Source organism: Mercenaria mercenaria, chromosome 19 (assembly GCF_021730395.1).
Source record: "Mercenaria mercenaria strain notata chromosome 19, MADL_Memer_1, whole genome shotgun sequence".
In the NCBI taxonomy this organism is placed as follows: Eukaryota; Metazoa; Mollusca; class Bivalvia; order Venerida; family Veneridae; genus Mercenaria; species Mercenaria mercenaria.
The window spans coordinates 2,502,531-2,514,962 of NC_069379.1; the positions used below are offsets into that span (position 1 = coordinate 2,502,531).

The 12,432-nt window shown below is 35.6% G+C and overlaps 1 long non-coding RNA gene across 8 annotated transcripts in view; it reads left to right on the plus strand.

The window, feature by feature from the left end:
* Positions 1–12,432, plus strand: part of LOC123542195 (uncharacterized) — a 32,739-nt gene that overhangs the window by 2,558 nt on the left and 17,749 nt on the right. For 6 of the 8 annotated variants that reach the window (XR_008368704.1, XR_008368706.1, XR_008368705.1 and 3 more), the window contains one exon: positions 1,733–1,861. The exons of 1 other annotated variant lie outside the window; for it this stretch is intronic. This is a non-coding gene — a long non-coding RNA (uncharacterized LOC123542195). Of the gene's footprint in view, positions 1–1,732; positions 1,862–3,708; positions 4,066–6,355; positions 6,463–7,065; positions 7,152–12,432 lie in introns of all 8 variants that reach the window. One more of the 8 variants, XR_008368707.1, reaches the window with a different exon arrangement.

The following is a 12,432-nucleotide window of genomic DNA, read 5'->3' on the forward strand; positions in this document are numbered from 1 at the left end:
GTGTCCGCTCTGTAACTCTTGAACTGCTTGAAGGATTTCAAAGAAATTTGACACAAATGTTCACAACACCTAGACGACGTGCAGAGCGCATGTTCCGGATGACTCACTTCAAGGTCAAGGTCACACGTTGGGGTCAAAGGTCATATATGACTTTGCTTTGTATTTATTGCTCTGCATTGCAGTGCTCTTGTTTTTATTTGGCAGTTCCATCTTTTGTTCACTTACAATAAAAAAGATTTGAATTACTTCCCTTTTATGTTACAATAAAAAGCTTATTTTGAAACTTTTTTAAAATTGGCCATAGGGAAAAATGAAGACCACTTTTCTGGGGTACAACATGGATGGTACTTTACTATCAAAGTTTACACCAGGAGAAACAATCCCCATAATTCTGCTTTGAATTTTGATAGAATTATGCCCCTTTTTAAATTTTTTGTTTAAATTTTTGATGAAGTCAAATATCTCCGTTACTTTTAAAGCTTTTGACTTGAAACTTAAAGAAATAGTTATTGACTATCAAAGTCTACACCAGGGGAAACAATCCCCATTACTCTGATTTGAATTTTGACAGAGGTATGTCTCTTTTTAACTTGGAATTTTTTTACTGGCAAAGCTCTAATTCAGAGTCCAGCACTGAGAAATGTCTAGCATGCTGTCTTACTGACAGCTCTTGTTAGGTGTATTTTGACATACCTTTACCTTGTAAGGATTTTTTGACGACTTAGATTTTCTTTTAAATTTCTTCCCTTTGTTGTTCCTGTCCTTTGGGCTTCACACTCCCAAGTTCTTAAATTTTGCTCCCATCCTCTGATGTAACCCTTCGGGTGTATAATGCCCCACTTGGCGGAGCTCTTGTTTATATTTTGGTATATTGTCGCTTAAATATTTTTTTTCTGCAAATGTCCGAGTGGATAAGAATTGTAAAAATTTCGTCGGGCTTCCTCAGCCACTTTTAAAGTAGATTTGAAACATCTACAACCTCCCTCAAGCATTTATGAACATAGATTATAATTTATGATACTGATTTATAACATTGTAAACTTGATTCCTCGAAACTGTATTTAAGATTTTGAAATTTTAATAAATCATACAATGTCATGTCAAATGTTAAATATAGGTAAGTTACTGCTGCTAAAGTTAAATCTGTCACTAAAATACTGAAATTATTGAAGGTCCTTGATTTTCACATTTTTAAAAATGGTGGGTTGAAAGCTTTCGTATGTGCGCAAATTGACTTAAAAACGGCATTAATGAAGAGTGTTTCTGCGCAATGGCCGCTCACTGCCAACAGCCGGCCAGACCCAAAATCACTTGAGCAGAAAGTTTACTTGGACATCAGCCATAGCTACAATTAGCATACAGTAAAACCTGCTGTTGCCTCTATTAAGCAGCCAACCTGTCTTAAGCAGCCAGTGCCTCATTTCCCTTCATTCTATAAATGACATGCATTAAGCAGCGACATGCGCTAAACAGCCACTTTTTCCCCACTCTCTTGGCTGGCTGCTTTAGACAGGTTTTACTGTACGCTGATTTTAAAGACAATGTCAGCTGTTTTAAAAATGTTGCTTTTTTTCCTCAGTTTGAGCTGCTGTTGCTTTTTGTAAAAATAGGGTGTTGATGATACCTATTCTGTTTCTGGTAAAGGACAATGAATGCTAGGCAAGTTTCTCAAACATTATCTTCTTTCCCTGACAAAAAACATTGATATGAACAAAAAAAATCATTACTTCAGACATGGATAGTTGGTTTCCTGCGAAGAAGAATGTATAATGTAACACCTGCAGCCAGAGAGTTTGGAGAAATAGATCAGCTCAAAGAACATTGGAGAGGTCTGATGACAATATTGATATAGGTTATGAAGGTAAGTCTGGTATCATTTAACAAGGTTTTTGGTTATTTAAAATACTTGTGCTGCTGTATATTTACTTTACAGTCTGACAGAAGTGTACACACTATTTTTCAATTTCCGCTAATTGAATGATCAAGTTTAATACATTCTTTTAAGATGAAGAATGCAGCCAAGTGAAATAGTAGCAGATATACAAATAATAATAATACTGTGAAATTCATCATCAGTTTGTGCATTAAGAACACAATTGTGTTGTCTTGATCTCATTTCTTAATTAATAATTTAATATATGCAAGTACCATTTTAAGTTCTTTGTTATTTTTGTAGTATACTTAACTCATTCTGCCCTAAAGCCTTATCTCCACTTGAACTGCTCTGCTGAAGTTTCTCATTCACCCACCTAGGAGGTATATTGATATTGTCAATACAGTAAATTCTAAAGCCAACCAAGGGAGTTGAAAAAAGTGGCTGCTTAATGCAGGTAGTTTATAGAATGAATGACCATTTTGGAAAATGAGACACTGGCTGCTTAAGACAGGTTGGCTGCTTAATAGAGGAGACTGTGACAGCAGGTTTTAATGTATACCACTGAATACCTGGAGATATTATGAGATTTGTAGTTTGTTGCTTGGGGTATTTTTGTTAATTTGCGACATGACATTGTATGATATCAAATTTTAATAGGTATGGAATTGGTACGTGATTTAATGCAGCTGAGCAATACAGTAATTTTTAGTTTTTAGCTCACCTGAGCACAAAATGCTTAAAGGTGAGCTTTTGTGATCGCCCTGTGTCTGTCGTCCGTCCGTCGTCAACAGTTAGACTGTTAACACTCTAGAGGTCACAGTTTTGGCCCAATCTTAATGAAACTTGGTCAGAATGTTACCCTCGATAAAATCTTGGCCGAGTTTCATATTGGGTCATCTGGGTTTAAAAACTAGGTCACCAGTTCAAATCTAAGGAAAAACTTGTTAACACTCTAGGGGCCACATTTATGACTGTATCTTCATGAAATTCAGAATGTTAATCATGATGATCTCAAAGTCCAGTTTGAATCTGGGTCATGTAGGGTCAAAAACTAGGTCACAAGGTCAAATCAAAGGAAAAGCTAGTTAACACTCTAGAGGCCACATTTATGATCATATCTTAATGAAACTTGGTTAGAATGTAAATCTTGATGATCTTTAGGTCAGGTTCAAATCTGGGTCATGTGGGATCGAAAACTAGGTCACCAGGTCAAATCAAAGGAAAAGTTAGTTAACACTTTAGAGGCCACATTTATGACCATATCTTAATGAAACCAACTTGATGATCTTTAGGTGAATATGTCAGGTGAGCGATACAGGGCCTTCATGGCCCTCTTGTTTTTGTTGTTGGTTTTGGATTAAAACTTCACCTCATTTTATATCTTTTTTATTTGGTTTGCTTGTTTAAATCCTGAACTGTACATTTTGTATTTATGATGCTTGATAAGGTTTGTTTAACCCTTACCGTGCTAAATTTCTATAATGGACTGGTCCATCTTCCAATATGGGCAGTACCATTTATCATTTGAAGGGGTGTTTACTAAAAATTTACTGACTGAATAGCGAACAGTGCAGACCATGATCAGATGTGCAGGCTGATCTTGGTCTGCACTGGTCGCAAAGGCAGAATCACTTGCCGCCAGCAGGCTAAGGGTTAATGTTGTATATATGCTGTATATAAACTCAATGTGTAGCCCTTTGAAATAAAGTGGTTACTTACTTGAGTATAGTGTTGCACTGCAAGCTTAAATTGTGTGATGCAATAAGGTCTCAATTTAGAAATATTATTTGAGCATACAAAAGAAACAGCAATATTTTCTGGTTTATTCAAAGGTGATCTACAACATGATTCTGCAACTGCCAATGAACTTCGGTAGAAGAGCTGGAGGGGAGTGGAGTGAACAGATTGCAGTACAGTCAAACCTGTCTATAAAGACCACCCTTGGGAGAGCCAGATGTGGTCTTTATTGGGAGGTGGCCATTATTCACAAGTTAAGATATATTGTAAATGTTAAAATGGGAAACAAAACATGTGTTCTTTAGAGCCAGGTGGTCTCTGTTCAGAGGTGGTCTTTAACATGGGTTTGACTGTATACACATCAGTGGGAGTGGAACAGGCAGATTTCAATACATACTACATCAGTGGGGAAAGCACATTGAAGTTTAGCTGTTTCCAGCTTGAAACATATGGTATGATTTGTTTTTAGCTCAGCTATTATGAAGTATATGGAGAGCAATCCTACTTGATTCAAACTTAAAACAACTGTTCCATATCATCACCCAAATCATTCAACACAAGATCCATAAATCTGGCATCCGTATATTATGAATTATGCCCCATTCTTTTTCTTAGAATTTCAGGTCAATTCATGATTCTGTTTTTCTCTACCTTAATTTTTCTCTACTAAGATAGTTGTTTACTTATGTCTCCCACCACACAGTGGTGCGGGAGACATATTGATTTACTCTGGTCTGTCTGTCTGTCTGTCACAAAGCTTGTCCGCACACTAAGTCGAACATTTCTCATCCGATCTTCACCAAACTTCAACAAAATGTGTCTGCCAATAAGTGCTCGGCCAAGTTCAATAACTAGCTAAATTGGCCTAGGCACTTAGGAATTATGGCCCTTGATTTACCAAAAATACTCAGATTTCTTGCGCAGTTTTACCCCTAAACTGGCGCCTATACTACTAGTAGTGATTTGATGCTGTTCCACTTGAAAGCCCGCCCACTTAGCTCAATAGAGAGAGCATAGATATACAGATTGATTACAGGGTTGTCAGTTTGATACCTGGGCGGTGCATATGTTGTCTGTGGTGATTTGATAAAAGACACTGTGTCAGAAACCATTCATCCTCTGCTGCCGATTCATGTGGGGAAGTTGGCAGTTACTTGTGGAGAACAGGTTTGTACTGGTACAGAATCCAGGAACACTGGTTAGATTAACTGGTGCCAAGTAACTGAAATATTTGTGAAAAAATGGTGTTAATCCCAAACAAACTCACCACTCGATCTTTGTTACTAAATACATTTTATTCAGACTCGCAGGAGTCTAGGAGTTGTTAAGGTAGATCTGCACATTTGAGTAATCTGAGGTGTTGGTGTAAAGTCATTAAAGAATAAAGACTAGATACGGAAATAAAAATCATTCAATGAATTGATAGCAGTATGTATGTAAATCTATTACAATGGACTAGATATGGAAATGAAAATCATTCAATGAATTGATAGCAGTATGTATGTAAATCTATTACAATGGATTAGATATGGAAATGAAAATCATTCAATGAATTGATAGCAGTATGTATGTAAATTTATTACAATGGACTAGATACGGAAATGAAAATCATTCAATGAATTGATAGCAGTATGTATGTAAATCTATTACAATGGCAAGTTTTTCCTTCTAAAGTTAAAATACCATTTTAAAACATTTGAAACATTGAATTAGTAAAAAAAATGTCATTAAATCGGCTTGAAATACTTGGATCTCTTTAATTATGGGCAAAATTATACCTTAAAATCAAGCAACACTGCCTACGAATTTTAGTTATAGGCCACATTTTCATTACGACTGTGAGAAGTTTCATTAAAATATTGTATATTGTAGAAAAAATTCTTTTGATAAAAATGTTACCAAAATTGTTGTATTTTTCCCATTACAAACATTTTCAAGTCAGTCTAGCAATAAAAAAAGAAGAAAAAAATGGCCAAATTTTTAAATATATTCTGTTTTGGAAAATCAGGGTTTTATAGATACTACAAAAAATTTGACCTGAATGTGCAGAACTACCTTAAAGTCCATAATGCTTTAAATTTTTATCGTAAAAGTTTTCCAAATTCATGTTATGCATAATTACATGGTTAGAAAAGCACTACTTTTACTATTGCACATGAACGTTTTTAACAAGATCATTAAAGGGAGGTAATAAAAACAGTTGATTCAATAAAACATTCTAGTATATTAAGCAATATTCGAACTTTTGACAAACGTGAAAGAAAGTAATTATCAGAAATGGGATTTAACAAAAAATTAATGTATTTATGTTCATAACGGAAATGGAAGCAGCCACATTTTAAACAAAGGCATTATGAGCCTTTAAGCATGCCAGTGATAACTTCCTCAGATGTGCCTTATTTCACTATCCAGTACTGCAGTAGTTGAGCATGCTGTCTGCTGTGACAGCTGTTTCTTTATATATTTACACATAAATTAAATTTTGCCATATCAACAAAAACTTTGGTACTCAATGATTTTTGTGATTCATTGTAGAGTTGCCTATTAAAAATAGAAATACAGACTTACCTAGTTAGAAAGGTGATTAGGGTGTCACAGTTCCTAATTTGATATGGTTTTATAGCTAGAGTTGAAAGGCATAAATTTCAAGAACTTGGTCTTTATTCCTGTTCTGGTTTTCACATTTGTTGAACCTTTTGGCCTAAATGCAAAAAAAAAGATCAATGAAATGTTTCATTTCAGCCAATGTGGACAGCCTGGGAGGTCCTCATCAAGTTGCAGTAGATTCGTTAAAAAAAAGAAATGGAGTAAGCTGTACTTCTTGTGTTCTGCTACCTGGAAAAAATGAGGTAAGCTTTACTTAATGACTTATTGTATTCTGTAAAAAAAAAAAAAAAGCATCTCATTTTACAAAAACCCAGAATAGTTTCCATCATTGTTATGTGGTAGAATCTTTGCATACAGATCCAAAAGTATTTCACATCATCATATTTCACATCATCAATCCAATGGGGAGGTTGTACGTTTGATGTCAAAAATGCAGAAAGTTTACCTCCTTGTGAGACACCAGTACTGTTCTTATCCCACTGCTGGAGGAATCAAAATTATAAAAGACACGGTTTCAGATTTTCTTCACAGTCCAGCTGAAAATACATTTTAGTGAACTATTAAGATAAAAGAATTTGTATACTGTGAAATCATAAATATTCATGAAGGACTAATTTCCTGGTTGAGACACTCCACGAAATTTAGTCCAAACGAACAAGTAAAATTCCCATCTATTTTATGTTCAGAATTTGAAATCCATGAATTCATATCCCCACAAAATTGCAGTTTTGACCAAAACCACTAAAGTCCGTGCCAACGAATTTAAATGATTTTTCAGTAATCTTGTTTTATTAAGGTTTATATATGCTGTTATGTTTTGTTTCATAGAGATATTTTCTATCCAGGAATCTTCAGACACACATAATGACATGGTCAACATTATGGAAGTTCATGGAGTATGCCCGTGGCCAGACAGATCTTCATCTCTTAGGTACATATGAAATTTTTATGTTCTTCAGTGTTAATCAGCAACAGACAAATAAGTATTTCTTTTTTTAGTCATATTTTGGTGTATCTTATTTTAAATAACTCACAGCATGCAAATCTGAGACTAATGTGTTCAGTTGATGTGTTTAGTGGAAATATACTGTGGATCTATGTGCTGGTCAAAGAAATGTATAAAATACAACTCCTGTTTTCTATTGCTTGAGAGCAATTACTGGTTTAGAAAAATTGAAACTGGTTTCAGCTAGTAATCATCCCAGTCCTATGTTTTAGCTCACTGGAGCACAAAGTGCTCATGGTGAGGTATTGTGATCACACTGTGTCCGTTGTCTGTGTGTGCATGTGTCAAGTAGACCGTCCTCGAAAATTATGTTTAAAGAAATTCTCCTCCAAAACCACTGAAAGAATTTTAATGAAACTTTGCCTGGATGTTGCTTGGATGATCCTCTACCAAAGTTGTTCAAACAGTTCCGCTTGGTTGCACATTGGGTCCCGTAGAGGTAAAAATAGAAAAATCATCAAATGACATTTCCTTCTAAACCGATGGTCTAATTTAGAAGTAATTTTACACAAATGATCCTTATGTGACCCTCTACCAAGATTTTTCAAATTATTTTGATTCGTCAAGAAACATGGCCATCAGGGGGCGTGGTCACTTTTCCCTATATGTATATAGTGGAAACATTAAAAATCTTGTTGTGTGAAACTGCTGGCCTAATTTTGAAATAATATTACACAAATAATCCTTGTGTGACCCTCTACCAAGATTGTTCAAACTATTCTGATTCATCAAAAAAACATGGCTGCCAGGGGGCTTGGTCACTTTTCCCTATATGTATACTGTAGAAACTTAGAAAGTCTTCTTGTATAAAACTGTTGGCCTGATTTTGAAATAATTTCACACAAATTGTCCTTGTTCAAATTTTTCTGATTAGTCAAAAGGCATGGCTGCCATAGGGTGTGTTTACTTATGATTAACAATTTCTTGTAACAGAATCTCCTCCAAAACCACTAAATGGATTTTCATGAAACTTTACACAAATGATCTTTGGGTAACCCGTTTTCAATGTTGTTCAAATGGTTCTGATTCATAGGACATAATTAATTATGGGTCTTTTTGGTAAAAAATATGTTTTCAGCTATCAGACTTTATTTTTTTATGGGGGAGACATATTGTTTTTGCCCTGTCCATCCGTCTGCCCGTCCGTCTGTCTGTCTGTACGTCACACTTCATTTCCGGGCAATAACTGGAGAACCATTTGACCTAGAACCTTCAGACTTCATAGGGTTGTAGGGCTGCTGGAGTAGACGATCCCTATTGTTTTTGGGGTCACTCCGTCAAAGGTCAAGGTCACAGGGGCCTGAACATTGAAAACCATTTCCGATCAATAACTAGAGAACCACTTGACCCAGAATGATGAAACTTCATAGGATGATTGGTCATGCAGACTAGATGACCCCTAACCATTTTAGGGTCACTCTGTTAAATGTCAAGGTCACAGGGGCCCGAACATTGAAAACCATTTCCGGTCAGTAACTTGAGAACCACTTGACCCAGAATGATGAAACTTCATAGGATGATTGGTCATGCAGAGTAGATGACCCCTAACGATTTTAGGGTCACTGTTAACGGTCAAGGTCACAGGGGATTTAAATGGAAAACCATTTCTAATCAGTAACTTGAGAACCTCTCGACCCAGGATGATTGTTCATGCAGAGTAAATGACCCCTATTTTTTGGGGGGTCACTCCGTTCAAAGTCAAGGTCACAGTGGCCTGAACATTGATAACCAGTTCCGATCAATAACTTGAGAACCACTTGACCCAGAATGTTGAAACTTCATAGGATGATTGAACATGCAGAGTAGATGATCCCTATTGATTTTGGGGTCAGTCTATTAAAGATCAAGGTCACAGTGGCCTGTTCATGTAATATCATTTTTTGGAAATAACTTGAGAACCACTTGACCTACAATGTTGAAACTTAATAGGATGATTGGACATGCAGAGTAGATGACCCCTATTTATTTTGAGGTCACTTGATCAAAGGTCAAGGTCACAGGAGCCTGAACAGTAACTTGAGAACCACTAGGCCAAGAGTGTTGAAATTTAGCGGGATGACTGGACATGCCAAGTAGATGATCCCTGTTGCAGCCAACCATCAGTGTCTCTTTGACTTTCGCTCCTGAACCCTATTGACTTCTTGCCTATAGGACTTTGCATTGGGGGAGACATGCGCTTTTTTACAAAAGCATTTTCTAGTTTCCTCTGGAGCTTTGATATTTGGCATGTGTCATAAGGATTTGACTTTCTACTGTAATTGTCCAAATTAATGCACAAAGGTCAAAAATGGCACACCCCTGTGTATGACATGTACTTACTAAAGGCTTATAATATAAGAAACTTTGGATTTTTTCTCTGAATCCATAAGTAGTTGTTCAAATTATTGCCCTAATTTCAAAAAAGTGTGTGACATGTATATAATATAGGCTAACATAGAAGAAATTACACGTTATACAAACACACTTGAAGCCTTGTACACAGGTGAACACTTTAGGGTCAATGACCCTCTTGTCTAAATTTGTTCTGGATGTATTGAGGTTTAGCATTACGTTTTGAGGAAAAAAAATCAAACAGCAGCAAATCATAGAAGGAAAGAGTTGTTTCAAATGAAAATTGAACAGCATGTAAAACATGTATATTACTCTACGAAACAAGTGTCAGTATACTGATATAAATATGAATTCTGGAAGAGGACTGCCCAAAGGGGTCCCACTTCCGGACAGTCAAACACCTTTAAAAACTCACCATTTTCAAAGAACTGTTACATAATTATGTTTGTTTTGATGCATTTGCAATAGCGTACAACTGGTGAAATTTCACATAACTGGGTGGAACACAGTTTTCAGCAATTGTTTATTTTTATATTTTTTTTACAAATGGCATTCATTTTCAAAGGGGGGCAATTTTTTTAGAATATTTTTAAGTATCCTTCACATGAGACAGTATGGTAGAACATGTAATGGTCAGGTAAAATATTGGTAAAGATGTTGTTCGTTTATCAAATATTTCTGTATTTTGATGATAAAATCCTAGTAAGTTTATTAGTGTATTATATGTTTATTTCGATGGAATCCATTTTACAAGCTACATATTTGTATTTTGCAGTGTGTATGTACATGAATTATTTTTCTTCAGAGGTTAAGTTGCAAGACTGATGGAAAATGACAGTGACTGGACAGACAATGATGATGGTGAAGAACTATAGAAAACTTGGGGAAACTTTTAATGGTCATCAACATGCAGTCATTGATTCCAGTATTCCAGCCGATGTATCACTCTCATAGGTAGCAATATGATTAAGATACTGTTTGTCAAGTTGTTTTTTTAGACTGCTGTTTCAGAATTTCATTTTTTCACAGTAGCCATTACCCTGCTAAATTTCTATAATGAACTTGTGCATATTTCAGTTTGGACAGTATCATTATCTTATAAAAGGGTTGCATACCAAAAATATACTGACTGAATGGCAAATAGTGCAGATCATGATCAGACTGCATGGATGTGCAGGCTGGTCATGATCTACACTGGTCACTAAGGCAGAATCATTTGTGCCAGCATGGTAAGGGTTAAAATTATAAGATTATTAAATTTAATGCCAGCTTGCACATTTTTTGAAACTCATGAAATTCTCTGTAGTACATGAATTATTTTTCTTCAGAGGTTGAAGTTGCAAGGAGAGACTGATGGAAAATAACATTGACTGGACAGACAATGATGATGGTGAAGAACTATAGAAAACTTGGGAAAACTTTTAATAGTGGTCATCAACATGCAGTTATTGATTCAAGTATTCCAGCCAATGTATCCCTCTCGTAGGTAGCAAAATGATTAAGATACTGTTTGTCAAGTTGTTTTTTTAGACTGCTGTTTCAGAATTTCATTCAAATCACTCTGCGTCCGTGGTCCGTCCATCCGTTAACATTTTTCTAGTTATCGCATCTCCCCAGAAACTCAAGGGGGGATTTTGACCAAACTTTGTCAGAATGATGTTTTGGTACCCTAGTTGTGTCCCCCTGAACTATAACCATTGTGTATGGAAGCAGTTAGTGGTATTACCATCATAAGATAGCATCATGCAGACTGGATGTTTATTCAGCATTCATAATAGGAAGAAAGTAAAAACAAGTAATATTTATGCATAATAGTTTTATATTTCAATTTAGATAAGTAACAGTATTCAACTTTTAAGTTTTTGTTGACATTTACCCATTTGTCTCTTAGGTTAACTTTAAAGCAGTACTTTCACTGTCATGTGGGGGGAAAAACATGAAATGGAGACGATCACTTACCAGCGCACACAGTTGACTTGAGAGAGAAGAAATTTCTTATCAGTCAGGTGATTTTTTGAACATAACTTTCTTAATCATTGTGCAAATGAGTATAAATCAAGCCTAGAAAATTAGATGGGAATATTCTACATATGAATTTGACTGAAAGAAATATGTCTCAAGTCATTTCTTACCCATATAGCATCATATGAGAAAATTGTCGTCTGCTTACAGAGGATAGGTCAGTAAAAGGAGAAATACTGAACAGCTGAATATACAATATAAACTTGTTTAACCCTTACCCTGCTAAATTTCTATAATGAACTTGTCAGTCATTTAGTTTTGAACAGTGCTATTTACTGTTAAAAGGGGTGCTAACCAAAATGTTTCTAACTGAATGGCAAACAGTTCAGATATTGATCAGACTGCACAGATATACAGGTAGATCATTATCTACACTGGTAGCTAATTTGGCAGAATTGTGTCCAGCAGGATAAGGGTAATGGCCAGCTGGTCAACAGTCAAGTTTGAAAGACCGAGAGCAACAGTTTTGACTATTTACTGCCTAGCCACTTAAATGTGTTTTATCACATGACTTCAGAAATAAGTTTTTATAATTTTTTCTACAAACTGTTGACCAGTGATTAATATGAGGAGAACTATAGTCTGTACTTAATTAATGGCTTGCCAATCAATAGTCAAAACTATTGCCAGAAATAAGTTTTCACACTTTAATTCCTAAAGTTTTGACTTATTTGCCCAGTAATGAATACAGACTGGTCATACAACATTAAACTGATGACCTGCACTTTGTGTAAGGACTTGTGTTATAGTATCACCAGTGTTAACAACATCCATCTAGAGAAAACTTATCTCTGCAAGGGCAGATTTCTCTGAAGTAGATCTGTATCATCTTTTCTTAGGCTTTTTTTTACAA